This window comes from Garra rufa, unplaced genomic scaffold (assembly GCF_049309525.1).
Source record: "Garra rufa unplaced genomic scaffold, GarRuf1.0 hap1_unplaced_003, whole genome shotgun sequence".
In the NCBI taxonomy this organism is placed as follows: Eukaryota; Metazoa; Chordata; class Actinopteri; order Cypriniformes; family Cyprinidae; genus Garra; species Garra rufa.
Genome location: NW_027394278.1, coordinates 11930896 through 11956545, shown reverse-complemented (window position 1 = coordinate 11956545; position 25650 = coordinate 11930896). Strand labels below are relative to the sequence as shown.

The following is a 25650-nucleotide window of genomic DNA, read 5'->3' as shown; positions in this document are numbered from 1 at the left end:
AGAAACAGGAGAAATATAAAACACTTGAAACAAAAATTCGCTTACTCGAGGAAAAAAGTTTACAAGCAGGCCAAAATACTGATAATGTTTTAAAAGAATTGCTATTGTTAAGAACCCAATATAATGAAAAAACACATGAAAAAGCAGCGGCCAATTTATTAAGATTAAAGCAGCAATTTTACGATCAGGGAGAAAAACCAGGCAGACTTCTAGCTTGGCGTTTAAAACAACAGGAATTAGAAAGAGCAATTACTAGTATTGAAGATGAAAATGGAAATATGACTGTAGACCCGTTGGAAATTAATAAAGCGTTTAAAAACTTCTACGAAAAACTATATTGCTCTGAATGTAAGGCCACGACAGATGTCCACTCCGCGTTTTTTGATAATCTCAACATTCCTAAAATATCTGAGGAATTTAAAATTAAATTAGATGGTGAGATTACGACAGTTGAGATTATGGAGGCTATAAAGGCATTAAAAGGTGGTAAAACAGCAGGACCTGATGGCCTGCCCATCGACCTATATAAATATTTCAGTGATAAAATGGTTAAGCCACTCTATGATATGTATATAGAATGTTATAATAGTGTATGTCTTCCTAATTCTATGAGAGAGGCTTTGATCATTCTTTTACCAAAACCAGGAAAACCGAATACAAAATGCGGAAATATGCGACCTATTAGTCTGATAAACACAGATACCAAAATAATATGCAAAATCTTGGCAAAAAGGCTAGAGACTGTACTTCCGGGCATTGTGGGTGATGATCAGAATGGGTTCATTAAAAATAGACAGGGATTTCATAACGTAAGACGTGTTTTAAATATTTTGCATAGCCAAAAAGAGGAAAAGGATACTGCTCTTCTCTCGCTCGACGCGGAGAAAGCTTTCGATAGGATCGAATGGGCTTATCTCTTTGACGTTCTCATAAAATTCGGATTTGGAAACTCCTTTTTACATTGGATCAAATTATTACATTCCAACCCAGTGGCTGAAGTTTTAACCAATGAGATGATTTCTGAGACATTTAATATTACAAGAGGTTGCCCTCAAGGCTCACCATTGTCCCCACTTTTATTCATTTTGGCTATAGAACCGCTAGCAATAGCCGTAAGAGCTAACAACCACATACAAGGGATTAAAATGGGTGGCAAGGAACATAAAATAGCTTTATTCGCTGATGATGTGGTGTTATTCCTAAAACAATTAAACGCCTCTCTTCCAGCACTTTTAGACCTGATCACTCAATTCGGAAGTATATCGGGATATAAAGTAAACACATCAAAGTCATCGTTATTGCTGCTTAATAAGGATAGTTGTCCAAATACATCACATTTATTTACCTTGAAATTATCATCCAGTTTTACATATTTGGGTATCAAAATTGTTCCCCAATTAGAAAATATAATTTCTACAAATTATAATGTTATAATGGAATCAATATCTAAAGAATTGGAGAGATGGTTATCTTTACCAATTTCATTGATAGGAAGGATAAATATATTGAAGATGAATATTTTGCCTAAATTCATGTATTTATTCCAAAATATCCCCTTGGCGCCACCAGCTGGAGTGTTCTCAAAGATTAATTCATTATTCAGGAAATTTATTTGGAACAAGAAATGCCCTCGAGTTCGTCTTTCTCTTCTTTATCTTCCATTTGACACTGGAGGGTTAAAATGCCCCAACCTGTACTGGTACTATTTAGCTGCACAATTAAGAACAATAATGTTTTATTTTTCCTCTGGAAATAAACCATCCTGGGTGGATATGGAGTCATGTGGTTTGGCGTTACCTTTAAACTTGTATATATATTCAGATAAGTTTAAACAACTGAAAACAGTCACCACGCACCCCATAGTTCGTAATATGATTGGAGTATGGTATGAAGTTAGAGAGTACATGAAAATAGCTGACTCTTTATCCCAGTATAGTCCCATTTGGGGCAACACATTATTCAAACCAGGCACGAATGACTCAGGATTCCGGTTGTGGGTTGAAAAGGGATTAAGCAAAATTAGTGATCTTTTTGAGGAGGGAACGTTGATGTCGTTTGAGCAGATATCTACTAAGTATAATATTCCAAGAAAACATTTCTTTAAATACTTACAGATAAGGAGTTTTGTTCTTTCTAGGCAGAACCAATCATTAAACTTGCCAGTACTTTCGTCTTTGGAGGAATTAATTACTAAGAAAAGCAATAATAAAGGATTAATATCAGTTTTTTACAACTGGCTTGTATCAGGGTCTACTGAATCAACAACACCGAAACTTGAATTATGGAAGATAGGATTGAATGAGGATATATCTGAGGATGAATGGAGACAAGTCTGTAAAAATTCTCAGAAACAGTTAGGGAGCGTTAGCTTAAAACTACTTCAATATAACTGGTTGATGCAGACTTACATAACTCCTGTCAAACTAAATAGGTTTAATAAAAATATTCCTGATACATGCTTTAAATGCAGAGAGGCTCAGGGTTCATTTGTACATTGTGTTTGGGAATGCAACATTATTAGAGACTTTTGGGTGGAAGTGATTAATATTACAAAAAGAATTGTATCCTTGAATATTCCCCTAGATGCAAAAATGATTTTGCTACATTTATATCCAAAGAACCTTAAACTAAATCTTCATCAGCGCAAATTCATAGATTATGCTATATTACAAGCTAAAAGAATGATAGCTCTTAGCTGGAAAAGGCCTGATCCACCATCTATTGGAACTTGGATTAATGCCATGGCACAGTGTATGGCCATGGAAAAAGTAACATATTTTATTAATAATAAAATGGATGTATATGAAGAAATATGGAAGCCCTTTAATTGCTACATAAACAACAATAATATTGGTCATTTATTACAAGAGGTGTAACTATGTATAGTGTTTGTTTGTTTTGTTTTTTTTGGAAAATAACTTTTATGTGTAAAGTACAGTAATGTATATTTGGTTATTGGGTACATTGTTAGATTTGTTTTGCATTTAAATTGTCTCTTGTATGAGAAGTCTGTGTATTTCTATAGGGGAGAAGAGAGTGATGTTCTCTTGTTGGGGTGGGAAATAATTGTGACAAATTGGAAATGTGTTTTTCTGTTATCTGTCTTGCATAATCAAAAACAATAAACACATTGTTCAAAAAAAAAATATATATATATCACACTTGTTTGTACCCACAAAAACATATAAACTTTAAAAACAAATTTACAGGATTTACAGTTGCAAATTATATATATATATATATATATATATATATATATATATATATATATATATATATATATATATATATTATACAAATACATAAAAATTAAATTATGTATAAATTATATAAAATTTTATATAAAGTTGCTGCCTTATTTTGTACATTTGGAATTTGCAGAATAACATGACAAATATATATTGAATTTTTAATAACATTTATAAAGTTCAGTATTTATATAGTAAATACAAAAATAAAATATATGAATATATAAATATGTTTTACATATAAATATATATAATATAAAATATATTTATTAACATATGTCAAATAAAACATTTATAAACATAACATGACAAATAAATATTGAATTTTGAGTAAGATTTATATATGTTTTATTCAATCTTATGCTGTCCAAGGTGCTGATTCAATACTGTAGCTACTTTGGCCAATAACCACACATAAAAGAAACATAAATAATTGTTTCATGTAAATAATGATGTAACGTTTTTACTGGAAGGCTGTAGGGTGTCTTTTTGTGTTTACATTTGCTTTAAGTTCACATTTGAGCAGAGCGCAAAACTGCAGTGAGCGGGATTCGAACCCCGGTCCAGACGTTTACCCCAAATAATGTGAAAAAATCTGATTGGTTGTCGGTGTAATTCAAAACCTTGGACAGCGGCAACAAAGCTTGCATTTCATTGGCTGTCAGCGTGTTCCAACTATTCACGACCTGCCTCCGCGTGACAGGCGGAGATACTGTCCACTATACTAACGAGGAGCTGCGCTTGCTGGCCTTCGCCCCCAGCCGGCGTGATTTCACCGACATCACCAAAACGAGCCATTACTCCATGAAAAACCAGATCAACCTGCCATGACCTTATTAAGTCTCTCAATATCTTGAATGATACACATTACAGGGGGTCATTATTTGGACCACTTTATTATTTACATTTTTTTTTTTTTTTCACTTTTCATACGGGGGGCATGAAAAAAGGGATGACATTGACTTGATTGGGTTTGTGAATATTGGGAGATGGAAGGGACTTTTGTAACTTGTACTCCTCCCATTTGGAGTGACGGTGGTGATGAAAAACATGTTGGCAGGCGTCGGCACCCTAGGTTACCCTTGGTAAGCGTAGTGGTTTACCAAAGGGAGCGCACAGGCCCAAGGGATTGGAGCCATAGCTCGAGTTTCTCTTCATCAACGCATAAATTTTTCGCCTTTTACTGAAGATTTCCGTGGACAGAAACATTTCCGAGTGACCTGTATTTTTGGGGGCTCTGCTCACAACAGAGCTATACTAGAGTGAATCTGGCCGACTGCCAACATGCAGTGGAACGAAGCGCGCCGCGTCGTGGTCTGTGTTTGCAGCCTTTGTGCTTCCTGTGTCGCAACTTCAGATTTCTTTAGCCAGCATGAAAAGACAGCGCTCTCTCGTACATAATGGGATCCAAACCCTGAACGGGCCCAGACAAAGATGGCTTCCGCTCCTTTGGCCCTATCAGTGACTTGTGCACTTTGAGCATTCTTTTCTGACCGGCGAAAGCCAGCGTCCACCGCCTGCGTTGTTGGTATAGTATAACTTGCACTGTACCCAGATGAAAAATGGAGGTGGCAGAATGGAGCTCGGTGTTGTGTTCGCCTGCACAAAAAGCCTGCCGTGACCCGGATTCGAACCGGAGTTGCTGCGGCCACAACGCAGAGTACTAACCGGCCGGGTCTGCTTAAAAAAACTCAGAAGTGCCCCAACCTACAGGTTCACTGGCTTGTTTGCCAAGGGATCTCAAATTTAAGGGTGCCTTCCAAGAAGCAGGGGTCACAGTTCAATTCAACATCTCACATAGCCTTCGTACTCGGTCGTGAGGGGAGGCCTGTAGCAAACTGACAGCTTGTCGCCCGAACAGGGACTTGAACCCTGGACCCTCAGATTAAAAGTCTGATGCTCTACCGACTGAGCTATCCGGGCCACATTGGGAGCATGACAGCAAACAATGTGCATTCTCTGTCTGCTTAAAGTTTGCGGTACTGCAGGATGAAGGCCACAGACTACTAGGGCTGAGACTGATAGGCTTCTCCTGGCAAGTTTGGAACAGTGACATTGAATGAATGGACTCTTTTCACAACAGTTTGCTAACACTTTTTTGGCCTGGACAGAGAAGTAAATGGTGCTAGAAGTTCATAATGAGTAGGCTTCTTTTACACTGTTATATCAGAGCACCTAAAAGCTCTTCCATTGGACTTGGTTCTTTGGAAACACTGCTTGAAAAGAGATGTGGGAAGACCAGTTGTCGTGCAGCAACTGGAGTTAGAGGGGGGAAAAAATCAGCTTCCAGGAAAAGTAGAGAAGGCACAGTTGCTGTCGCAAACAGCCAAGAAGGCAAAGCGCTTCGTAGTCGGCAGGGTTCGAACCTGCGCGGGGAGACCCCAATGGATTTCGAGTCCATCGCCTTAACCTCTCAGCCACGACTACACCTGAGGGTGTTTTGCGTGCTTTTTGGTTGGCTAGATGTGGGCAGCATAGGACATCGCGGACAACCTGCACTGCACCCGGATGAAAAATGGAGGTGGCAGAAAGGAGCTCTTCTTTTTTAACTTTTACTCCTCCCATTTACAGTGAGGGGGCCATTAAATTCATGTTGGCAGGTGTCGGCACCCTAGATTACCCTTGGTGAGTGTAGTGGTTTAGCACAGGGAGCGCACAGGCCCAAGGAAATGGAGCCATAGCTCGAGTTTCTCTTCATCAACGCATAAATCTTTCGCCTTTTACTAAAGATTTCTGTGTCAAGAGCAGAATCAAACTGGCCGCCCGCCAACGTGCAGTGGAACGAAGCGCGCCTCATCATGGTCTGTGTTTGCGGCCTTTGCGCTTTCTGCGTCGCAACTTCAAATTTCTTTAGCCAGCGTGGAAAGACAGCACTCTCTCGTACATGACGGGATCCAAACAAAGATGGCTTCAGCTCCTTTGGCCCTATCAGTGACTCGTGCGCTTCAAGCATTCCTTTCAGAATGCTAAAAGCTAAAATCCACCACCTGCGTTGGTGGTATAGTGGTGAGCATAGCTGCCTTCCAAGCAGTTGACCCGGGTTCGATTCCCGGCCAACGCATTCCTTTTGGCTCCGGCTGACGTTGAAGCAGAATTGCTTCTGTGACCTCTGTCTGCACCAAAAACTTTTGGATGAGTCGTTCAGAAGCAGTAAAAAGCTAGGACTCCCCGTCGGGGAATTGAACCCCGGTCTTCCGCGTGACAGGCGGAGATACTGTCCACTATACTAACGAGGAGCTGCGCTTGCTGGCCTTCGCCCCCAGCCGGCGTGATTTCACCGACATCACCAAAACGAGCCATTACTCCATGAAAAACCAGATCAACCTGCCATGACCTTATTAAGTCTCTCAATATCTTGAATGATACACATTACAGGGGGTCATTATTTGGACCACTTTATTATTTACTTTTTTTTTTTTTTTTTCACTTTTCATACGGAGGGCATGAAAAAAGGGATGACATTGACTTGATTGGGTTTGTGAATATTGGGAGATGGAAGGGACTTTTGTAACTTGTACTCCTCCCATTCGGAGTGACGGTGGTGATGAAAAACATGTTGGCAGGCGTCGGCACCCTAGGTTACCCTTGGTAAGCGTAGTGGTTTACCAAAGGGAGCGCACAGGCCCAAGGGATTGGAGCCATAGCTCGAGTTTCTCTTGATCAACGCATACATTTTTCGCCTTTTACTGAAGATTTCCGTGGACAGAAACATTTCCGAGTGACCTGTATTTTTGGGGGCTCTGCTCACAACAGAGCTATACTAGAGTGAATCTGGCCGACTGCCAACATGCAGTGGAACGAAGCGCTTCAGATTTCTTTAGCCAGCATGAAAAGACAGCGCTCTCTCGTACATAACGGGATCCAAACCCTGAACGGGCCCAGACAAAGATGGCTTCCGCTCCTTTGGCCCTATCAGTGACTTGTGCACTTTGAGCATTCTTTTCTGACCGGCGAAAGCCAGCGTCCACCGCCTGCGTTGTTGGTATAGTATAACTTGCACTGTACCCAGATGAAAAATGGAGGTGGCAGAATGGAGCTCGGTGTTGTGTTCGCCTGCACAAAAAGCCTGCCGTGACCCGGATTCGAACCGGAGTTGCTGCGGCCACAACGCAGAGTACTAACCGGCCGGGTCTGCTTAAAAAAACTCAGAAGTGCCCCAACCTACAGGTTCACTGGCTTGTTTGCCAAGGGATCTCAAATTTAAGGGTGCCTTCCAAGAAGCAGGGGTCACAGTTCAATTCAACATCTCACATAGCCTTCGTACTCGGTCGTGAGGGGAGGCCTGTAGCAAACTGACAGCTTGTCGCCCGAACAGGGACTTGAACCCTGGACCCTCAGATTAAAAGTCTGATGCTCTACCGACTGAGCTATCCGGGCCACATTGGGAGCATGACAGCAAACAATGTGCATTCTCTGTCTGCTTAAAGTTTGCGGTACTGCAGGATGAAGGCCACAGACTACTAGGGCTGAGACTGATAGGCTTCTCCTGGCAAGTTTGGAACAGTGACATTGAATGAATGGACTCTTTTCACAACAGTTTGCTAACACTTTTTTGGCCTGGACAGAGAAGTAAATGGTGCTAGAAGTTCATAATGAGTAGGCTTCTTTTACACTGTTATATCAGAGCACCTAAAAGCTCTTCCATTGGACTTGGTTCTTTGGAAACACTGCTTGAAAAGAGATGTGGGAAGACCAGTTGTCGTGCAGCAACTGGAGTTAGAGGGGGGAAAAAATCAGCTTCCAGGAAAAGTAGAGAAGTCACAGTTGCTGTCGCAAACAGCCAAGAAGGCAAAGCGCTTCGTAGTCGGCAGGGTTCGAACCTGCGCGGGGAAACCCCAATGGATTTCGAGTCCATCGCCTTAACCTCTCAGCCACGACTACACCTGAGGGTGTTTTGCATGCTTTTTGGTTGGCTAGATGTGGGCAGCATAGGACATCGCGGACAACCTGCACTGCACCTGGATGAAAAATGGAGGTGGCAGAAAGGAGCTCTTCTTTTTTAACTTTTACTCCTCCCATTTACAGTGAGGGGGCCATTAAATTCATGTTGGCAGGTGTCGGCACCCTAGATTACCCTTGGTGAGTGTAGTGGTTTAGCACAGGGAGCGCACAGGCCCAAGGAAATGGAGCCATAGCTCGAGTTTCTCTTCATCAACGCATAAATCTTTCGCCTTTTACTAAAGATTTCCGTGTCAAGAGCAGAATCAAACTGGCCGCCCGCCAACGTGCAGTGGAACGAAGCGCGCCTCATCATGGTCTGTGTTTGCGGCCTTTGCGCTTTCTGCGTCGCAACTTCAAATTTCTTTAGCCAGCGTGGAAAGACAGCACTCTCTCGTACATGACGGGATCCAAACAAAGATGGCTTCAGCTCCTTTGGCCCTATCAGTGACTCGTGCGCTTCAAGCATTCCTTTCAGAATGCTAAAAGCTAAAATCCACCACCTGCGTTGGTGGTATAGTGGTGAGCATAGCTGCCTTCCAAGCAGTTGACCCGGGTTCGATTCCCGGCCAACGCATTCCTTTTGGCTCCGGCTGACGTTGAAGCAGAATTGCTTCTGTGACCTCTGTCTGCACCAAAAACTTTTGGATGAGTCGTTCAGAAGCAGTAAAAAGCTAGGACTCCCCGTCGGGGAATCGAACCCCGGTCTTCCGCGTGACAGGCGGAGATACTGTCCACTATACTAACGAGGAGCTGCGCTTGCTGGCCTTCGCCCCCAGCCGGCGTGATTTCACCGACATCACCAAAACGAGCCATTACTCCATGAAAAACCAGATCAACCTGCCATGACCTTATTAAGTCTCTCAATATCTTGAATGATACACATTACAGGGGGTCATTATTTGGACCACTTTATTATTTACATTTTTTTTTTTTTTTTTCACTTTTCATACGGGGGGCATGAAAAAAGGGATGACATTGACTTGATTGGGTTTGTGAATATTGGGAGATGGAAGGGACTTTTGTAACTTGTACTCCTCCCATTTGGAGTGACGGTGGTGATGAAAAACATGTTGGCAGGCGTCGGCACCCTAGGTTACCCTTGGTAAGCGTAGTGGTTTACCAAAGGGAGCGCACAGGCCCAAGGGATTGGAGCCATAGCTCGAGTTTCTCTTCATCAACGCATACATTTTTCGCCTTTTACTGAAGATTTCCGTGGACAGAAACATTTCCGAGTGACCTGTATTTTTGGGGGCTCTGCTCACAACAGAGCTATACTAGAGTGAATCTGGCCGACTGCCAACATGCAGTGGAACGAAGCGCGCCGCGTCGTGGTCTGTGTTTGCAGCCTTTGTGCTTCCTGTGTCGCAACTTCAGATTTCTTTAGCCAGCATGAAAAGACAGCGCTCTCTCGTACATAACGGGATCCAAACCCTGAACGGGCCCAGACAAAGATGGCTTCCGCTCCTTTGGCCCTATCAGTGACTTGTGCACTTTGAGCATTCTTTTCTGACCGGCGAAAGCCAGCGTCCACCGCCTGCGTTGTTGGTATAGTATAACTTGCACTGTACCCAGATGAAAAATGGAGGTGGCAGAATGGAGCTCGGTGTTGTGTTCGCCTGCACAAAAAGCCTGCCGTGACCCGGATTCGAACCGGAGTTGCTGCGGCCACAACGCAGAGTACTAACCGGCCGGGTCTGCTTAAAAAAACTCAGAAGTGCCCCAACCTACAGGTTCACTGGCTTGTTTGCCAAGGGATCTCAAATTTAAGGGTGCCTTCCAAGAAGCAGGGGTCACAGTTCAATTCAACATCTCACATAGCCTTCGTACTCGGTCGTGAGGGGAGGCCTGTAGCAAACTGACAGCTTGTCGCCCGAACAGGGACTTGAACCCTGGACCCTCAGATTAAAAGTCTGATGCTCTACCGACTGAGCTATCCGGGACACATTGGGAGCATGACAGCAAACAATGTGCATTCTCTGTCTGCTTAAAGTTTGCGGTACTGCAGGATGAAGGCCACAGACTACTAGGGCTGAGACTGATAGGCTTCTCCTGGCAAGTTTGGAACAGTGACATTGAATGAATGGACTCTTTTCACAACAGTTTGCTAACACTTTTTTGGCCTGGACAGAGAAGTAAATGGTGCTAGAAGTTCATAATGAGTAGGCTTCTTTTACACTGTTATATCAGAGCACCTAAAAGCTCTTCCATTGGACTTGGTTCTTTGGAAACACTGCTTGAAAAGAGATGTGGGAAGACCAGTTGTCGTGCAGCAACTGGAGTTAGAGGGGGGAAAAAATCAGCTTCCAGGAAAAGTAGAGAAGTCACAGTTGCTGTCGCAAACAGCCAAGAAGGCAAAGCGCTTCGTAGTCGGCAGGGTTCGAACCTGCGCGGGGAAACCCCAATGGATTTCGAGTCCATCGCCTTAACCTCTCAGCCACGACTACACCTGAGGGTGTTTTGCGTGCTTTTTGGTTGGCTAGATGTGGGCAGCATAGGACATCGCGGACAACCTGCACTGCACCCGGATGAAAAATGGAGGTGGCAGAAAGGAGCTCTTCTTTTTTAACTTTTACTCCTCCCATTTACAGTGAGGGGGCCATTAAATTCATGTTGGCAGGTGTCGGCACCCTAGATTACCCTTGGTGAGTGTAGTGGTTTAGCACAGGGAGCGCACAGGCCCAAGGAAATGGAGCCATAGCTCGAGTTTCTCTTCATCAACGCATAAATCTTTCGCCTTTTACTAAAGATTTCCGTGTCAAGAGCAGAATCAAACTGGCCGCCCGCCAACGTGCAGTGGAACGAAGCGCGCCTCATCATGGTCTGTGTTTGCGGCCTTTGCGCTTTCTGCGTCGCAACTTCAAATTTCTTTAGCCAGCGTGGAAAGACAGCACTCTCTCGTACATGACGGGATCCAAACAAAGATGGCTTCAGCTCCTTTGGCCCTATCAGTGACTCGTGCGCTTCAAGCATTCCTTTCAGAATGCTAAAAGCTAAAATCCACCACCTGCGTTGGTGGTATAGTGGTGAGCATAGCTGCCTTCCAAGCAGTTGACCCGGGTTCGATTCCCGGCCAACGCATTCCTTTTGGCTCCGGCTGACGTTGAAGCAGAATTGCTTCTGTGACCTCTGTCTGCACCAAAAACTTTTGGATGAGTCGTTCAGAAGCAGTAAAAAGCTAGGACTCCCCGTCGGGGAATCGAACCCCGGTCTTCCGCGTGACAGGCGGAGATACTGTGCACTATACTAACGAGGAGCTGCGCTTGCTGGCCTTCGCCCCCAGCCGGCGTGATTTCACCGACATCACCAAAACGAGCCATTACTCCATGAAAAACCAGATCAACCTGCCATGACCTTATTAAGTCTCTCAATATCTTGAATGATACACATTACAGGGGGTCATTATTTGGACCACTTTATTATTTACATTTTTTTTTTTTTTTCACTTTTCATACGGGGGGCATGAAAAAAGGGATGACATTGACTTGATTGGGTTTGTGAATATTGGGAGATGGAAGGGACTTTTGTAACTTGTACTCCTCCCATTTGGAGTGACGGTGGTGATGAAAAACATGTTGGCAGGCGTCGGCACCCTAGGTTACCCTTGGTAAGCGTAGTGGTTTACCAAAGGGAGCGCACAGGCCCAAGGGATTGGAGCCATAGCTCGAGTTTCTCTTCATCAACGCATAAATTTTTCGCCTTTTACTGAAGATTTCCGTGGACAGAAACATTTCCGAGTGACCTGTATTTTTGGGGGCTCTGCTCACAACAGAGCTATACTAGAGTGAATCTGGCCGACTGCCAACATGCAGTGGAACGAAGCGCGCCGCGTCGTGGTCTGTGTTTGCAGCCTTTGTGCTTCCTGTGTCGCAACTTCAGATTTCTTTAGCCAGCATGAAAAGACAGCGCTCTCTCGTACATAACGGGATCCAAACCCTGAACGGGCCCAGACAAAGATGGCTTCCGCTCCTTTGGCCCTATCAGTGACTTGTGCACTTTGAGCATTCTTTTCTGACCGGCGAAAGCCAGCGTCCACCGCCTGCGTTGTTGGTATAGTATAACTTGCACTGTACCCAGATGAAAAATGGAGGTGGCAGAATGGAGCTCGGTGTTGTGTTCGCCTGCACAAAAAGCCTGCCGTGACCCGGATTCGAACCGGAGTTGCTGCGGCCACAACGCAGAGTACTAACCGGCCGGGTCTGCTTAAAAAAACTCAGAAGTGCCCCAACCTACAGGTTCACTGGCTTGTTTGCCAAGGGATCTCAAATTTAAGGGTGCCTTCCAAGAAGCAGGGGTCACAGTTCAATTCAACATCTCACATAGCCTTCGTACTCGGTCGTGAGGGGAGGCCTGTAGCAAACTGACAGCTTGTCGCCCGAACAGGGACTTGAACCCTGGACCCTCAGATTAAAAGTCTGATGCTCTACCGACTGAGCTATCCGGGCCACATTGGGAGCATGACAGCAAACAATGTGCATTCTCTGTCTGCTTAAAGTTTGCGGTACTGCAGGATGAAGGCCACAGACTACTAGGGCTGAGACTGATAGGCTTCTCCTGGCAAGTTTGGAACAGTGACATTGAATGAATGGACTCTTTTCACAACAGTTTGCTAACACTTTTTTGGCCTGGACAGAGAAGTAAATGGTGCTAGAAGTTCATAATGAGTAGGCTTCTTTTACACTGTTATATCAGAGCACCTAAAAGCTCTTCCATTGGACTTGGTTCTTTGGAAACACTGCTTGAAAAGAGATGTGGGAAGACCAGTTGTCGTGCAGCAACTGGAGTTAGAGGGGGGAAAAAATCAGCTTCCAGGAAAAGTAGAGAAGGCACAGTTGCTGTCGCAAACAGCCAAGAAGGCAAAGCGCTTCGTAGTCGGCAGGGTTCGAACCTGCGCGGGGAGACCCCAATGGATTTCGAGTCCATCGCCTTAACCTCTCAGCCACGACTACACCTGAGGGTGTTTTGCGTGCTTTTTGGTTGGCTAGATGTGGGCAGCATAGGACATCGCGGACAACCTGCACTGCACCCGGATGAAAAATGGAGGTGGCAGAAAGGAGCTCTTCTTTTTTAACTTTTACTCCTCCCATTTACAGTGAGGGGGCCATTAAATTCATGTTGGCAGGTGTCGGCACCCTAGATTACCCTTGGTGAGTGTAGTGGTTTAGCACAGGGAGCGCACAGGCCCAAGGAAATGGAGCCATAGCTCGAGTTTCTCTTCATCAACGCATAAATCTTTCGCCTTTTACTAAAGATTTCCGTGGAGAGGAACATTTGCGAGTGACCTGTATTTTTGGGGGCTCTGCTCACAGCAAAGCTGTACTGGAGTGTCAAGAGCAGAATCAAACTGGCCGCCCGCCAACGTGCAGTGGAACGAAGCGCGCCTCATCATGGTCTGTGTTTGCGGCCTTTGCGCTTTCTGAGTCGCAACTTCAAATTTCTTTAGCCAGCGTGGAAAGACAGCACTCTCTCGTACATGACGGGATCCAAACAAAGATGGTTTCAGCTCCTTTGGCCCTATCAGTGACTCGTGCGCTTCAAGCATTCCTTTCAGAATGCTAAAAGCTAGAATCCACCACCTGCGTTGGTGGTATAGTGGTGAGCATAGCTGCCTTCCAAGCAGTTGACCCGGGTTCGATTCCCGGCCAACGCATTCCTTTTGGCTCCGGCTGACGTTGAAGCAGAATTGCTTCTGTGACCTCTGTCTGCACCAAAAACTTTTAGATGAGTCGTTCAGAAGCAGTAAAAAGCTAGGACTCCCCGTCGGGGAATCGAACCCCGGTCTTCCGCGTGACAGGCGGAGATACTGTCCACTATACTAACGAGGAGCTGCTCTTGCTGGCCTTCGCCCCCAGCCGGCGTGATTTCACCGACATCACCAAAACGAGCCATTACTCCATGAAAAACCAGATCAACCTGCCATGACCTTATTAAGTCTCTCAATATCTTGAATGATACGCATTACAGGGGGTCATTATTTGGACCACTTTATTATTTACATTTTTTTTTTTTTTCCACTTTTCATACGGGGGGCATGAAAAAAGGGATGACATTGACTTGATTGGGTTTGTGAATATTGGGAGATGGAAGGGACTTTTGTAACTTGTACTCCTCCCATTTGGAGTGACGGTGGTGATGAAAAACATGTTGGCAGGCGTCGGCACCCTAGGTTACCCTTGGTAAGCGTAGTGGTTTACCAAAGGGAGCGCACAGGCCCAAGGGATTGGAGCCATAGCTCGAGTTTCTCTTCATCAACGCATAAATCTTTCGCCTTTTACTGAAGATTTCCGTGGACAGAAACATTTCCGAGTGACCTGTATTTTTGGGGGCTCTGCTCACAACAGAGCTATACTAGAGTGAATCTGGCCGACTGCCAACATGCAGTGGAACGAAGCGCGCCGCGTCGTGGTCTGTGTTTGCAGCCTTTGTGCTTCCTGTGTCGCAACTTCAGATTTCTTTAGCCAGCATGAAAAGACAGCGCTCTCTCGTACATAACGGGATCCAAACCCTGAACGGGCCCAGACAAAGATGGCTTCCGCTCCTTTGGCCCTATCAGTGACTTGTGCACTTTGAGCATTCTTTTCTGACCGGCGAAAGCCAGCGTCCACCGCCTGCGTTGTTGGTATAGTATAACTTGCACTGTACCCAGATGAAAAATGGAGGTGGCAGAATGGAGCTCGGTGTTGTGTTCGCCTGCACAAAAAGCCTGCCGTGACCCGGATTCGAACCGGAGTTGCTGCGGCCACAACGCAGAGTACTAACCCCGGCCGGGTCTGCTTAAAAAAACTCAGAAGTGCCCCAACCTACAGGTTCACTGGCTTGTTTGCCAAGGGATCTCAAATTTAAGGGTGCCTTCCAAGAAGCAGGGGTCACAGTTCAATTCAACATCTCACATAGCCTTCGTACTCGGTCGTGAGGGGAGGCCTGTAGCAAACTGACAGCTTGTCGCCCGAACAGGGACTTGAACCCTGGACCCTCAGATTAAAAGTCTGATGCTCTACCGACTGAGCTATCCGGGCCACATTGGGAGCATGACAGCAAACAATGTGCATTCTCTGTCTGCTTAAAGTTTGCGGTACTGCAGGATGAAGGCCACAGACTACTAGGGCTGAGACTGATAGGCTTCTCCTGGCAAGTTTGGAACAGTGACATTGAATGAATGGACTCTTTTCACAACAGTTTGCTAACACTTTTTTGGCCTGGACAGAGAAGTAAATGGTGCTAGAAGTTCATAATGAGTAGGCTTCTTTTACACTGTTATATCAGAGCACCTAAAAGCTCTTCCATTGGACTTGGTTCTTTGGAAACACTGCTTGAAAAGAGATGTGGGAAGACCAGTTGTCGTGCAGCAACTGGAGTTAGAGGGGAGAAAAAAATCAGCTTCCAGGATAAGTAGAGAAGGCACAGTTGCTGTCGCAAACAGCCAAGAAGGCAAAGCGCTTCGTAGTCGGCAGGGTTCGAACCTGCGCGGGGAGACCCCAATGGATTTCGAGTCCATCGCCTTAACCTCTCAGCCACGACTACACCTGAGGGTGTTTTGCGTGCTTTTTGGTTGGCTAGATGTGGGCAGCATAGGACATCGCGGACAACCTGCACTGCACCCGGATGAAAAATGGAGGTGGCAGAAAGGAGCTCTTCTTTTTTAACTTTTACTCCTCCCATTTACAGTGAGGGGGCCATTAAATTCATGTTGGCAGGTGTCGGCACCCTAGATTACCCTTGGTGAGTGTAGTGGTTTAGCACAGGGAGCGCACAGGCCCAAGGAAATGGAGCCATAGCTCGAGTTTCTCTTCATCAACGCATAAATCTTTCGCCTTTTACTAAAGATTTCCGTGGAGAGGAACATTTGCGAGTGACCTGTATTTTTGGGGGCTCTGCTCACAGCAGAGCTGTACTGGAGTGTCAAGAGCAGAATCAAACTGGCCGCCCGCCAACGTGCAGTGGAACGAAGCGCGCCTCATCATGGTCTGTGTTTGCGGCCTTTGCGCTTTCTGAGTCGCAACTTCAAATTTCTTTAGCCAGCGTGGAAAGACAGCACTCTCTCGTACATGACGGGATCCAAACAAAGATGGTTTCAGCTCCTTTGGCCCTATCAGTGACTCGTGCGCTTCAAGCATTCCTTTCAGAATGCTAAAAGCTAGAATCCACCACCTGCGTTGGTGGTATAGTGGTGAGCATAGCTGCCTTCCAAGCAGTTGACCCGGGTTCGATTCCCGGCCAACGCATTCCTTTTGGCTCCGGCTGACGTTGAAGCAGAATTGCTTCTGTGACCTCTGTCTGCACCAAAAACTTTTGGATGAGTCGTTCAGAAGCAGTAAAAAGCTAGGACTCCCCGTCGGGGAATCGAACCCCGGTCTTCCGCGTGACAGGCGGAGATACTGTCCACTATACTAACGAGGAGCTGCGCTTGCTGGCCTTCGCCCCCAGCCGGCGTGATTTCACCGACATCACCAAAACAAGCCATTACTCCATGAAAAACCAGATCAACCTGCCATGACCTTATTAAGTCTCTCAATATCTTGAATGATACACATTACAGGGGGTCATTATTTGGACCACTTTATTATTTACATTTTTTTTTTCTTTTCACTTTTCATACGGGGGGCATGAAAAAAGGGATGACATTGACTTGATTGGGTTTGTGAATATTGGGAGATGGAAGGGACTTTTGTAACTTGTACTCCTCCCATTTGGAGTGACGGTGGTGATGAAAAACATGTTGGCAGGCGTCGGCACCCTAGGTTACCCTTGGTAAGCGTAGTGGTTTACCAAAGGGAGCGCACAGGCCCAAGGGATTGGAGCCATAGCTCGAGTTTCTCTTCATCAACGCATAAATCTTTCGCCTTTTACTGAAGATTTCCGTGGACAGAAACATTTCCGAGTGACCTGTATTTTTGGGGGCTCTGCTCACAACAGAGCTATACTAGAGAGTCAAGAGCAGAGTGAATCTGGCCGACTGCCAACATGCAGTGGAACGAAGCGCGCCGCGTCGTGGTCTGTGTTTGCAGCCTTTGTGCTTCCTGTGTCGCAACTTCAGATTTCTTTAGCCAGCATGAAAAGACAGCGCTCTCTCGTACATAACGGGATCCAAACCCTGAACGGGCCCAGACAAAGATGGCTTCCGCTCCTTTGGCCCTATCAGTGACTTGTGCACTTTGAGCATTCTTTTCTGACCGGCGAAAGCCAGCGTCCACCGCCTGCGTTGTTGGTATAGTATAACTTGCACTGTACCCAGATGAAAAATGGAGGTGGCAGAATGGAGCTCGGTGTTGTGTTCGCCTGCACAAAAAGCCTGCCGTGACCCGGATTCGAACCGGAGTTGCTGCGGCCACAACGCAGAGTACTAACCGGCCGGGTCTGCTTAAAAAAACTCAGAAGGCTCCAACCTACAGGTTCACTGGCTTGTTTGCCAAGGGATCTCAAATTTAAGGGTGCCTTCCAAGAAGCAGGGGTCACAGTTCAATTCAACATCTCACATAGCCTTCGTACTCGGTCGTGAGGGGAGGCCTGTAGCAAACTGACAGCTTGTCGCCCAAACAGGGACTTGAACCCTGGACCCTCAGATTAAAAGTCTGATGCTCTACCGACTGAGCTATCCGGGCCACATTGGGAGCATGACAGCAAACAATGTGCATTCTCTGTCTGCTTAAAGTTTGCGGTACTGCAGGATGAAGGCCACAGACTACTAGGGCTGAGACTGATAGGCTTCTCCTGGCAAGTTTGGAACAGTGACATTGAATGAATGGACTCTTTTCACAACAGTTTGCTAACACTTTTTTGGCCTGGACAGAGAAGTAAATGGTGCTAGAAGTTCATAATGAGTAGGCTTCTTTTACACTGTTATATCAGAGCACCTAAAAGCTCTTCCATTGGACTTGGTTCTTTGGAAACACTGCTTGAAAAGAGATGTGGGAAGACCAGTTGTCGTGCAGCAACTGGAGTTAGAGGGGGGAAAAAATCAGCTTCCAGGAAAAGTAGAGAAGGCACAGTTGCTGTCGCAAACAGCCAAGAAGGCAAAGCGCTTCGTAGTCGGCAGGGTTCGAACCTGCGCGGGGAGACCCCAATGGATTTCGAGTCCATCGCCTTAACCTCTCAGCCACGACTACACCTGAGGGTGTTTTGCGTGCTTTTTGGTTGGCTAGATGTGGGCAGCATAGGACATCGCGGACAACCTGCACTGCACCCGGATGAAAAATGGAGGTGGCAGAAAGGAGCTCTTCTTTTTTAACTTTTACTCCTCCCATTTACAGTGAGGGGGCCATTAAATTCATGTTGGCAGGTGTCGGCACCCTAGATTACCCTTGGTGAGTGTAGTGGTTTAGCACAGGGAGCGCACAGGCCCAAGGAAATGGAGCCATAGCTCGAGTTTCTCTTCATCAACGCATAAACCTTTCGCCTTTTACTAAAGATTTCCGTGGAGAGGAACATTTGCGAGTGACCTGTATTTTTGGGGGCTCTGCTCACAGCAGAGCTGTACTGGAGTGTCAAGAGCAGAATCAAACTGGCCGCCCGCCAACGTGCAGTGGAACGAAGCGCGCCTCATCATGGTCTGTGTTTGCGGCCTTTGCGCTTTCTGCGTCGCAACTTCAAATTTCTTTAGCCAGCGTGGAAAGACAGCGCTCTCTCGTACATAACGGGATCCAAACCCTGAACGGGCCCAGACAAAGATGGCTTCCGCTCCTTTGGCCCTATCAGTGACTTGTGCACTTTGAGCATTCTTTTCTGACCGGCGAAAGCCAGCGTCCACCGCCTGCGTTGTTGGTATAGTATAACTTGCACTGTACCCAGATGAAAAATGGAGGTGGCAGAATGGAGCTCGGTGTTGTGTTCGCCTGCACAAAAAGCCTGCCGTGACCCGGATTCGAACCGGAGTTGCTGCGGCCACAATGCAGAGTACTAACCGGCCGGGTCTGCTTAAAAAAACTCAGAAGGCTCCAACCTACAGGTTCACTGGCTTGTTTGCCAAGGGATCTCAAATTTAAGGGTGCCTTCCAAGAAGCAGGGGTCACAGTTCAATTCAACATCTCACATAGCCTTCGTACTCGGTCGTGAGGGGAGGCCTGTAGCAAACTGACAGCTTGTCGCCCGAACAGGGACTTGAACCCTGGACCCTCAGATTAAAAGTCTGATGCTCTACCGACTGAGCTATCCGGGCCACATTGGGAGCATGACAGCAAACAATGTGCATTCTCTGTCTGCTTAAAGTTTGCGGTACTGCAGGATGAAGGCCACAGACTACTAGGGCTGAGACTGATAGGCTTCTCCTGGCAAGTTTGGAACAGTGACATTGAATGAATGGACTCTTTTCACAACAGTTTGCTAACACTTTTTTGGCCTGGACAGAGAAGTAAATGGTGCTAGAAATTCATAATGAGTAGGCTTCTTTTACACTGTTATATCAGAGCACCTAAAAGCTCTTCCATTGGACTTGGTTCTTTGGAAACACTGCTTGAAAAGAGATGTGGGAAGACCAGTTGTCGTGCAGCAACTGGAGTTAGAGGGGGGAAAAAATCAGCTTCCAGGAAAAGTAGAGAAGGCACAGTTGCTGTCGCAAACAGCCAAGAAGGCAAAGCGCTTCGTAGTCGGCAGGGTTCGAACCTGCGCGGGGAGACCCCAATGGATTTCGAGTCCATCGCCTTAACCTCTCAGCCACGACTACACCTGAGGGTGTTTTGCGTGCTTTTTGGTTGGCTAGATGTGGGCAGCATAGGACATCGCGGACAACCTGCACTGCACCCGGATGAAAAATGGAGGTGGCAGAAAGGAGCTCTTCTTTTTTAACTTTTACTCCTCCCATTTACAGTGAGGGGGCCATTAAATTCATGTTGGCAGGTGTCGGCACCCTAGATTACCCTTGGTGAGTGTAGTGGTTTAGCACAGGGAGCGCACAGGCCCAAGGAAATGGAGCCATAGCTCGAGTTTCTCTTCATCAACGCATAAATCTTTCGCCTTTTACTAAAGATTTCCGTGGAGAGGAACATTTGCGAGTGACCTGTATTTTTGGGGGCTCTGCTCACAGCAAAGCTGTACTGGAGTGTCAAGAGCAGAATCAAACTGGCCGCCCGCCAACGTGCAGTGGAACGAAGCGCGCCTCATCATGGTCTGTGTTTGCGGCCTTTGCGCTTTCTGAGTCGCAACTTCAAATTTCTTTAGCCAGCGTGGAAAGACAGCACTCTCTCGTACATGACGGGATCCAAACAAAGATGGTTTCAGCTCCTTTGGCCCTATCAGTGACTCGTGCGCTTCAAGCATTCCTTTCAGAATGCTAAAAGCTAGAATCCACCACCTGCGTTGGTGGTATAGTGGTGAGCATAGCTGCCTTCCAAGCAGTTGACCCGGGTTCGATTCCCGGCCAACGCATTCCTTTTGGCTCCGGCTGACGTTGAAGCAGAATTGCTTCTGTGACCTCTGTCTGCACCAAAAACTTTTAGATGAGTCGTTCAGAAGCAGTAAAAAGCTAGGACTCCCCGTCGGGGAATCGAACCCCGGTCTTCCGCGTGACAGGCAGAGATACTGTCCACTATACTAACGAGGAGCTGCTCTTGCTGGCCTTCGCCCCCAGCCGGCGTGATTTCACCGACATCACCAAAACGAGCCATTACTCCATGAAAAACCAGATCAACCTGCCATGACCTTATTAAGTCTCTCAATATCTTGAATGATACGCATTACAGGGGGTCATTATTTGGACCACTTTATTATTTACATTTTTTTTTTTTTTCCACTTTTCATACGGGGGGCATGAAAAAAGGGATGACATTGACTTGATTGGGTTTGTGAATATTGGGAGATGGAAGGGACTTTTGTAACTTGTACTCCTCCCATTTGGAGTGACGGTGGTGATGAAAAACATGTTGGCAGGCGTCGGCACCCTAGGTTACCCTTGGTAAGCGTAGTGGTTTACCAAAGGGAGCGCACAGGCCCAAGGGATTGGAGCCATAGCTCGAGTTTCTCTTCATCAACGCATAAATCTTTCGCCTTTTACTGAAGATTTCCGTGGACAGAAACATTTCCGAGTGACCTGTATTTTTGGGGGCTCTGCTCACAACAGAGCTATACTAGAGTGAATCTGGCCGACTGCCAACATGCAGTGGAACGAAGCGCGCCGCGTCGTGGTCTGTGTTTGCAGCCTTTGTGCTTCCTGTGTCGCAACTTCAGATTTCTTTAGCCAGCATGAAAAGACAGCGCTCTCTCGTACATAACGGGATCCAAACCCTGAACGGGCCCAGACAAAGATGGCTTCCGCTCCTTTGGCCCTATCAGTGACTTGTGCACTTTGAGCATTCTTTTCTGACCGGCGAAAGCCAGCGTCCACCGCCTGCGTTGTTGGTATAGTATAACTTGCACTGTACCCAGATGAAAAATGGAGGTGGCAGAATGGAGCTCGGTGTTGTGTTCGCCTGCACAAAAAGCCTGCCGTGACCCGGATTCGAACCGGAGTTGCTGCGGCCACAACGCAGAGTACTAACCCCGGCCGGGTCTGCTTAAAAAAACTCAGAAGTGCCCCAACCTACAGGTTCACTGGCTTGTTTGCCAAGGGATCTCAAATTTAAGGGTGCCTTCCAAGAAGCAGGGGTCACAGTTCAATTCAACATCTCACATAGCCTTCGTACTCGGTCGTGAGGGGAGGCCTGTAGCAAACTGACAGCTTGTCGCCCAAACAGGGACTTGAACCCTGGACCCTCAGATTAAAAGTCTGATGCTCTACCGACTGAGCTATCCGGGCCACATTGGGAGCATGACAGCAAACAATGTGCATTCTCTGTCTGCTTAAAGTTTGCGGTACTGCAGGATGAAGGCCACAGACTACTAGGGCTGAGACTGATAGGCTTCTCCTGGCAAGTTTGGAACAGTGACATTGAATGAATGGACTCTTTTCACAACAGTTTGCTAACACTTTTTTGGCCTGGACAGAGAAGTAAATGGTGCTAGAAGTTCATAATGAGTAGGCTTCTTTTACACTGTTATATCAGAGCACCTAAAAGCTCTTCCATTGGACTTGGTTCTTTGGAAACACTGCTTGAAAAGAGATGTGGGAAGACCAGTTGTCGTGCAGCAACTGGAGTTAGAGGGGAGAAAAAAATCAGCTTCCAGGATAAGTAGAGAAGGCACAGTTGCTGTCGCAAACAGCCAAGAAGGCAAAGCGCTTCGTAGTCGGCAGGGTTCGAACCTGCGCGGGGAGACCCCAATGGATTTCGAGTCCATCGCCTTAACCTCTCAGCCACGACTACACCTGAGGGTGTTTTGCGTGCTTTTTGGTTGGCTAGATGTGGGCAGCATAGGACATCGCGGACAACCTGCACTGCACCCGGATGAAAAATGGAGGTGGCAGAAAGGAGCTCTTCTTTTTTAACTTTTACTCCTCCCATTTACAGTGAGGGGGCCATTAAATTCATGTTGGCAGGTGTCGGCACCCTAGATTACCCTTGGTGAGTGTAGTGGTTTAGCACAGGGAGCGCACAGGCCCAAGGAAATGGAGCCATAGCTCGAGTTTCTCTTCATCAACGCATAAATCTTTCGCCTTTTACTAAAGATTTCCGTGGAGAGGAACATTTGCGAGTGACCTGTATTTTTGGGGGCTCTGCTCACAGCAGAGCTGTACTGGAGTGTCAAGAGCAGAATCAAACTGGCCGCCCGCCAACGTGCAGTGGAACGAAGCGCGCCTCATCATGGTCTGTGTTTGCGGCCTTTGCGCTTTCTGAGTCGCAACTTCAAATTTCTTTAGCCAGCGTGGAAAGACAGCACTCTCTCGTACATGACGGGATCCAAACAAAGATGGTTTCAGCTCCTTTGGCCCTATCAGTGACTCGTGCGCTTCAAGCATTCCTTTCAGAATGCTAAAAGCTAGAATCCACCACCTGCGTTGGTGGTATAGTGGTGAGCATAGCTGCCTTCCAAGCAGTTGACCCGGGTTCGATTCCCGGCCAACGCATTCCTTTTGGCTCCGGCTGACGTTGAAGCAGAATTGCTTCTGTGACCTCTGTCTGCACCAAAAACTTTTGGATGAGTCGTTCAGAAGCAGTAAAAAGCTAGGACTCCCCGTCGGGGAATCGAACCCCGGTCTTCCGCGTGACAGGCGGAGATACTGTCCACTATACTAACGAGGAGCTGCGCTTGCTGGCCTTCGCCCCCAGCCGGCGTGATTTCACCGACATCACCAAAACAAGCCATTACTCCATGAAAAACCAGATCAACCTGCCATGACCTTATTAAGTCTCTCAATATCTTGAATGATACACATTACAGGGGGTCATTATTTGGACCACTTTATTATTTACATTTTTTTTTTCTTTTCACTTTTCATACGGGGGGCATGAAAAAAGGGATGACATTGACTTGATTGGGTTTGTGAATATTGGGAGATGGAAGGGACTTTTGTAACTTGTACTCCTCCCATTTGGAGTGACGGTGGTGATGAAAAACATGTTGGCAGGCGTCGGCACCCTAGGTTACCCTTGGTAAGCGTAGTGGTTTACCAAAGGGAGCGCACAGGCCCAAGGGATTGGAGCCATAGCTCGAGTTTCTCTTCATCAACGCATAAATCTTTCGCCTTTTACTGAAGATTTCCGTGGACAGAAACATTTCCGAGTGACCTGTATTTTTGGGGGCTCTGCTCACAACAGAGCTATACTAGAGAGTCAAGAGCAGAGTGAATCTGGCCGACTGCCAACATGCAGTGGAACGAAGCGCGCCGCGTCGTGGTCTGTGTTTGCAGCCTTTGTGCTTCCTGTGTCGCAACTTCAGATTTCTTTAGCCAGCATGAAAAGACAGCGCTCTCTCGTACATAACGGGATCCAAACCCTGAACGGGCCCAGACAAAGATGGCTTCCGCTCCTTTGGCCCTATCAGTGACTTGTGCACTTTGAGCATTCTTTTCTGACCGGCGAAAGCCAGCGTCCACCGCCTGCGTTGTTGGTATAGTATAACTTGCACTGTACCCAGATGAAAAATGGAGGTGGCAGAATGGAGCTCGGTGTTGTGTTCGCCTGCACAAAAAGCCTGCCGTGACCCGGATTCGAACCGGAGTTGCTGCGGCCACAACGCAGAGTACTAACCGGCCGGGTCTGCTTAAAAAAACTCAGAAGGCTCCAACCTACAGGTTCACTGGCTTGTTTGCCAAGGGATCTCAAATTTAAGGGTGCCTTCCAAGAAGCAGGGGTCACAGTTCAATTCAACATCTCACATAGCCTTCGTACTCGGTCGTGAGGGGAGGCCTGTAGCAAACTGACAGCTTGTCGCCCAAACAGGGACTTGAACCCTGGACCCTCAGATTAAAAGTCTGATGCTCTACCGACTGAGCTATCCGGGCCACATTGGGAGCATGACAGCAAACAATGTGCATTCTCTGTCTGCTTAAAGTTTGCGGTACTGCAGGATGAAGGCCACAGACTACTAGGGCTGAGACTGATAGGCTTCTCCTGGCAAGTTTGGAACAGTGACATTGAATGAATGGACTCTTTTCACAACAGTTTGCTAACACTTTTTTGGCCTGGACAGAGAAGTAAATGGTGCTAGAAGTTCATAATGAGTAGGCTTCTTTTACACTGTTATATCAGAGCACCTAAAAGCTCTTCCATTGGACTTGGTTCTTTGGAAACACTGCTTGAAAAGAGATGTGGGAAGACCAGTTGTCGTGCAGCAACTGGAGTTAGAGGGGGGAAAAAATCAGCTTCCAGGAAAAGTAGAGAAGGCACAGTTGCTGTCGCAAACAGCCAAGAAGGCAAAGCGCTTCGTAGTCGGCAGGGTTCGAACCTGCGCGGGGAGACCCCAATGGATTTCGAGTCCATCGCCTTAACCTCTCAGCCACGACTACACCTGAGGGTGTTTTGCGTGCTTTTTGGTTGGCTAGATGTGGGCAGCATAGGACATCGCGGACAACCTGCACTGCACCCGGATGAAAAATGGAGGTGGCAGAAAGGAGCTCTTCTTTTTTAACTTTTACTCCTCCCATTTACAGTGAGGGGGCCATTAAATTCATGTTGGCAGGTGTCGGCACCCTAGATTACCCTTGGTGAGTGTAGTGGTTTAGCACAGGGAGCGCACAGGCCCAAGGAAATGGAGCCATAGCTCGAGTTTCTCTTCATCAACGCATAAACCTTTCGCCTTTTACTAAAGATTTCCGTGGAGAGGAACATTTGCGAGTGACCTGTATTTTTGGGGGCTCTGCTCACAGCAGAGCTGTACTGGAGTGTCAAGAGCAGAATCAAACTGGCCGCCCGCCAACGTGCAGTGGAACGAAGCGCGCCTCATCATGGTCTGTGTTTGCGGCCTTTGCGCTTTCTGCGTCGCAACTTCAAATTTCTTTAGCCAGCGTGGAAAGACAGCGCTCTCTCGTACATAACGGGATCCAAACCCTGAACGGGCCCAGACAAAGATGGCTTCCGCTCCTTTGGCCCTATCAGTGACTTGTGCACTTTGAGCATTCTTTTCTGACCGGCGAAAGCCAGCGTCCACCGCCTGCGTTGTT

General features: G+C 46.8%; 42 non-coding genes and 3 pseudogenes across 42 annotated transcripts; 24 read left to right on the top strand and 21 right to left on the bottom strand.

The window, feature by feature from the left end:
• The first annotated feature begins 4387 nt into the window (after positions 1-4387).
• Positions 4388-4502, top strand: LOC141311286 (U5 spliceosomal RNA). Its single transcript, XR_012348750.1, has one exon. It is a non-coding gene; the product is annotated as a U5 spliceosomal RNA (small nuclear RNA).
• Positions 4503-5098: 596 nt separating this feature from the next.
• trnak-uuu (transfer RNA lysine (anticodon UUU)) lies at positions 5099-5171 on the bottom strand. The gene has a single exon. It is a non-coding gene; the product is annotated as a tRNA-Lys (tRNA).
• A 422-nt stretch (positions 5172-5593) lies between these two features.
• On the bottom strand, positions 5594-5675 carry trnas-cga (transfer RNA serine (anticodon CGA)). Its single transcript has one exon. It is a non-coding gene; the product is annotated as a tRNA-Ser (tRNA).
• Positions 5676-5934: 259 nt separating this feature from the next.
• LOC141311308 (U5 spliceosomal RNA) lies at positions 5935-6002 on the top strand (annotated as a pseudogene).
• Positions 6003-6237: 235 nt separating this feature from the next.
• Positions 6238-6309, top strand: trnag-ucc (transfer RNA glycine (anticodon UCC)). Its single transcript has one exon. It is a non-coding gene; the product is annotated as a tRNA-Gly (tRNA).
• Positions 6310-6890: 581 nt separating this feature from the next.
• Positions 6891-7005, top strand: LOC141311305 (U5 spliceosomal RNA). Its single transcript, XR_012348768.1, has one exon. It is a non-coding gene; the product is annotated as a U5 spliceosomal RNA (small nuclear RNA).
• Positions 7006-7552: 547 nt separating this feature from the next.
• On the bottom strand, positions 7553-7625 carry trnak-uuu (transfer RNA lysine (anticodon UUU)). The gene has a single exon. It is a non-coding gene; the product is annotated as a tRNA-Lys (tRNA).
• Positions 7626-8047: 422 nt separating this feature from the next.
• On the bottom strand, positions 8048-8129 carry trnas-cga (transfer RNA serine (anticodon CGA)). The gene has a single exon. It is a non-coding gene; the product is annotated as a tRNA-Ser (tRNA).
• A 259-nt stretch (positions 8130-8388) lies between these two features.
• Positions 8389-8456, top strand: LOC141311307 (U5 spliceosomal RNA; annotated as a pseudogene).
• A 235-nt stretch (positions 8457-8691) lies between these two features.
• trnag-ucc (transfer RNA glycine (anticodon UCC)) lies at positions 8692-8763 on the top strand. Its single transcript has one exon. It is a non-coding gene; the product is annotated as a tRNA-Gly (tRNA).
• A 103-nt stretch (positions 8764-8866) lies between these two features.
• On the bottom strand, positions 8867-8938 carry trnad-guc (transfer RNA aspartic acid (anticodon GUC)). The gene has a single exon. It is a non-coding gene; the product is annotated as a tRNA-Asp (tRNA).
• A 407-nt stretch (positions 8939-9345) lies between these two features.
• On the top strand, positions 9346-9460 carry LOC141311299 (U5 spliceosomal RNA). The gene has a single exon (XR_012348763.1). It is a non-coding gene; the product is annotated as a U5 spliceosomal RNA (small nuclear RNA).
• A 1091-nt stretch (positions 9461-10551) lies between these two features.
• Positions 10552-10633, bottom strand: trnas-cga (transfer RNA serine (anticodon CGA)). The gene has a single exon. It is a non-coding gene; the product is annotated as a tRNA-Ser (tRNA).
• Positions 10634-10892: 259 nt separating this feature from the next.
• On the top strand, positions 10893-10960 carry LOC141311306 (U5 spliceosomal RNA; annotated as a pseudogene).
• A 235-nt stretch (positions 10961-11195) lies between these two features.
• trnag-ucc (transfer RNA glycine (anticodon UCC)) lies at positions 11196-11267 on the top strand. The gene has a single exon. It is a non-coding gene; the product is annotated as a tRNA-Gly (tRNA).
• A 580-nt stretch (positions 11268-11847) lies between these two features.
• Positions 11848-11962, top strand: LOC141311285 (U5 spliceosomal RNA). Its single transcript, XR_012348749.1, has one exon. It is a non-coding gene; the product is annotated as a U5 spliceosomal RNA (small nuclear RNA).
• Positions 11963-12558: 596 nt separating this feature from the next.
• trnak-uuu (transfer RNA lysine (anticodon UUU)) lies at positions 12559-12631 on the bottom strand. The gene has a single exon. It is a non-coding gene; the product is annotated as a tRNA-Lys (tRNA).
• Positions 12632-13053: 422 nt separating this feature from the next.
• On the bottom strand, positions 13054-13135 carry trnas-cga (transfer RNA serine (anticodon CGA)). The gene has a single exon. It is a non-coding gene; the product is annotated as a tRNA-Ser (tRNA).
• A 251-nt stretch (positions 13136-13386) lies between these two features.
• LOC141311202 (U5 spliceosomal RNA) lies at positions 13387-13502 on the top strand. Its single transcript, XR_012348666.1, has one exon. It is a non-coding gene; the product is annotated as a U5 spliceosomal RNA (small nuclear RNA).
• Positions 13503-13764: 262 nt separating this feature from the next.
• trnag-ucc (transfer RNA glycine (anticodon UCC)) lies at positions 13765-13836 on the top strand. Its single transcript has one exon. It is a non-coding gene; the product is annotated as a tRNA-Gly (tRNA).
• Positions 13837-13939: 103 nt separating this feature from the next.
• Positions 13940-14011, bottom strand: trnad-guc (transfer RNA aspartic acid (anticodon GUC)). The gene has a single exon. It is a non-coding gene; the product is annotated as a tRNA-Asp (tRNA).
• Positions 14012-14416: 405 nt separating this feature from the next.
• LOC141311274 (U5 spliceosomal RNA) lies at positions 14417-14531 on the top strand. Its single transcript, XR_012348738.1, has one exon. It is a non-coding gene; the product is annotated as a U5 spliceosomal RNA (small nuclear RNA).
• Positions 14532-15129: 598 nt separating this feature from the next.
• Positions 15130-15202, bottom strand: trnak-uuu (transfer RNA lysine (anticodon UUU)). The gene has a single exon. It is a non-coding gene; the product is annotated as a tRNA-Lys (tRNA).
• A 423-nt stretch (positions 15203-15625) lies between these two features.
• trnas-cga (transfer RNA serine (anticodon CGA)) lies at positions 15626-15707 on the bottom strand. The gene has a single exon. It is a non-coding gene; the product is annotated as a tRNA-Ser (tRNA).
• Positions 15708-15958: 251 nt separating this feature from the next.
• On the top strand, positions 15959-16074 carry LOC141311194 (U5 spliceosomal RNA). Its single transcript, XR_012348658.1, has one exon. It is a non-coding gene; the product is annotated as a U5 spliceosomal RNA (small nuclear RNA).
• Positions 16075-16336: 262 nt separating this feature from the next.
• On the top strand, positions 16337-16408 carry trnag-ucc (transfer RNA glycine (anticodon UCC)). The gene has a single exon. It is a non-coding gene; the product is annotated as a tRNA-Gly (tRNA).
• A 103-nt stretch (positions 16409-16511) lies between these two features.
• Positions 16512-16583, bottom strand: trnad-guc (transfer RNA aspartic acid (anticodon GUC)). The gene has a single exon. It is a non-coding gene; the product is annotated as a tRNA-Asp (tRNA).
• Positions 16584-16988: 405 nt separating this feature from the next.
• Positions 16989-17103, top strand: LOC141311273 (U5 spliceosomal RNA). Its single transcript, XR_012348737.1, has one exon. It is a non-coding gene; the product is annotated as a U5 spliceosomal RNA (small nuclear RNA).
• A 609-nt stretch (positions 17104-17712) lies between these two features.
• On the bottom strand, positions 17713-17785 carry trnak-uuu (transfer RNA lysine (anticodon UUU)). Its single transcript has one exon. It is a non-coding gene; the product is annotated as a tRNA-Lys (tRNA).
• A 422-nt stretch (positions 17786-18207) lies between these two features.
• Positions 18208-18289, bottom strand: trnas-cga (transfer RNA serine (anticodon CGA)). Its single transcript has one exon. It is a non-coding gene; the product is annotated as a tRNA-Ser (tRNA).
• Positions 18290-18540: 251 nt separating this feature from the next.
• Positions 18541-18656, top strand: LOC141311210 (U5 spliceosomal RNA). The gene has a single exon (XR_012348675.1). It is a non-coding gene; the product is annotated as a U5 spliceosomal RNA (small nuclear RNA).
• Positions 18657-19265: 609 nt separating this feature from the next.
• Positions 19266-19338, bottom strand: trnak-uuu (transfer RNA lysine (anticodon UUU)). The gene has a single exon. It is a non-coding gene; the product is annotated as a tRNA-Lys (tRNA).
• A 422-nt stretch (positions 19339-19760) lies between these two features.
• Positions 19761-19842, bottom strand: trnas-cga (transfer RNA serine (anticodon CGA)). Its single transcript has one exon. It is a non-coding gene; the product is annotated as a tRNA-Ser (tRNA).
• Positions 19843-20093: 251 nt separating this feature from the next.
• On the top strand, positions 20094-20209 carry LOC141311201 (U5 spliceosomal RNA). Its single transcript, XR_012348665.1, has one exon. It is a non-coding gene; the product is annotated as a U5 spliceosomal RNA (small nuclear RNA).
• Positions 20210-20471: 262 nt separating this feature from the next.
• On the top strand, positions 20472-20543 carry trnag-ucc (transfer RNA glycine (anticodon UCC)). Its single transcript has one exon. It is a non-coding gene; the product is annotated as a tRNA-Gly (tRNA).
• A 580-nt stretch (positions 20544-21123) lies between these two features.
• On the top strand, positions 21124-21238 carry LOC141311272 (U5 spliceosomal RNA). The gene has a single exon (XR_012348735.1). It is a non-coding gene; the product is annotated as a U5 spliceosomal RNA (small nuclear RNA).
• A 598-nt stretch (positions 21239-21836) lies between these two features.
• On the bottom strand, positions 21837-21909 carry trnak-uuu (transfer RNA lysine (anticodon UUU)). The gene has a single exon. It is a non-coding gene; the product is annotated as a tRNA-Lys (tRNA).
• Positions 21910-22332: 423 nt separating this feature from the next.
• Positions 22333-22414, bottom strand: trnas-cga (transfer RNA serine (anticodon CGA)). Its single transcript has one exon. It is a non-coding gene; the product is annotated as a tRNA-Ser (tRNA).
• Positions 22415-22665: 251 nt separating this feature from the next.
• LOC141311192 (U5 spliceosomal RNA) lies at positions 22666-22781 on the top strand. The gene has a single exon (XR_012348656.1). It is a non-coding gene; the product is annotated as a U5 spliceosomal RNA (small nuclear RNA).
• Positions 22782-23043: 262 nt separating this feature from the next.
• trnag-ucc (transfer RNA glycine (anticodon UCC)) lies at positions 23044-23115 on the top strand. Its single transcript has one exon. It is a non-coding gene; the product is annotated as a tRNA-Gly (tRNA).
• Positions 23116-23218: 103 nt separating this feature from the next.
• On the bottom strand, positions 23219-23290 carry trnad-guc (transfer RNA aspartic acid (anticodon GUC)). The gene has a single exon. It is a non-coding gene; the product is annotated as a tRNA-Asp (tRNA).
• A 405-nt stretch (positions 23291-23695) lies between these two features.
• LOC141311271 (U5 spliceosomal RNA) lies at positions 23696-23810 on the top strand. The gene has a single exon (XR_012348734.1). It is a non-coding gene; the product is annotated as a U5 spliceosomal RNA (small nuclear RNA).
• A 609-nt stretch (positions 23811-24419) lies between these two features.
• trnak-uuu (transfer RNA lysine (anticodon UUU)) lies at positions 24420-24492 on the bottom strand. Its single transcript has one exon. It is a non-coding gene; the product is annotated as a tRNA-Lys (tRNA).
• Positions 24493-24914: 422 nt separating this feature from the next.
• On the bottom strand, positions 24915-24996 carry trnas-cga (transfer RNA serine (anticodon CGA)). Its single transcript has one exon. It is a non-coding gene; the product is annotated as a tRNA-Ser (tRNA).
• Positions 24997-25247: 251 nt separating this feature from the next.
• Positions 25248-25363, top strand: LOC141311209 (U5 spliceosomal RNA). Its single transcript, XR_012348674.1, has one exon. It is a non-coding gene; the product is annotated as a U5 spliceosomal RNA (small nuclear RNA).
• The last annotated feature ends 287 nt before the right edge of the window (positions 25364-25650 follow it).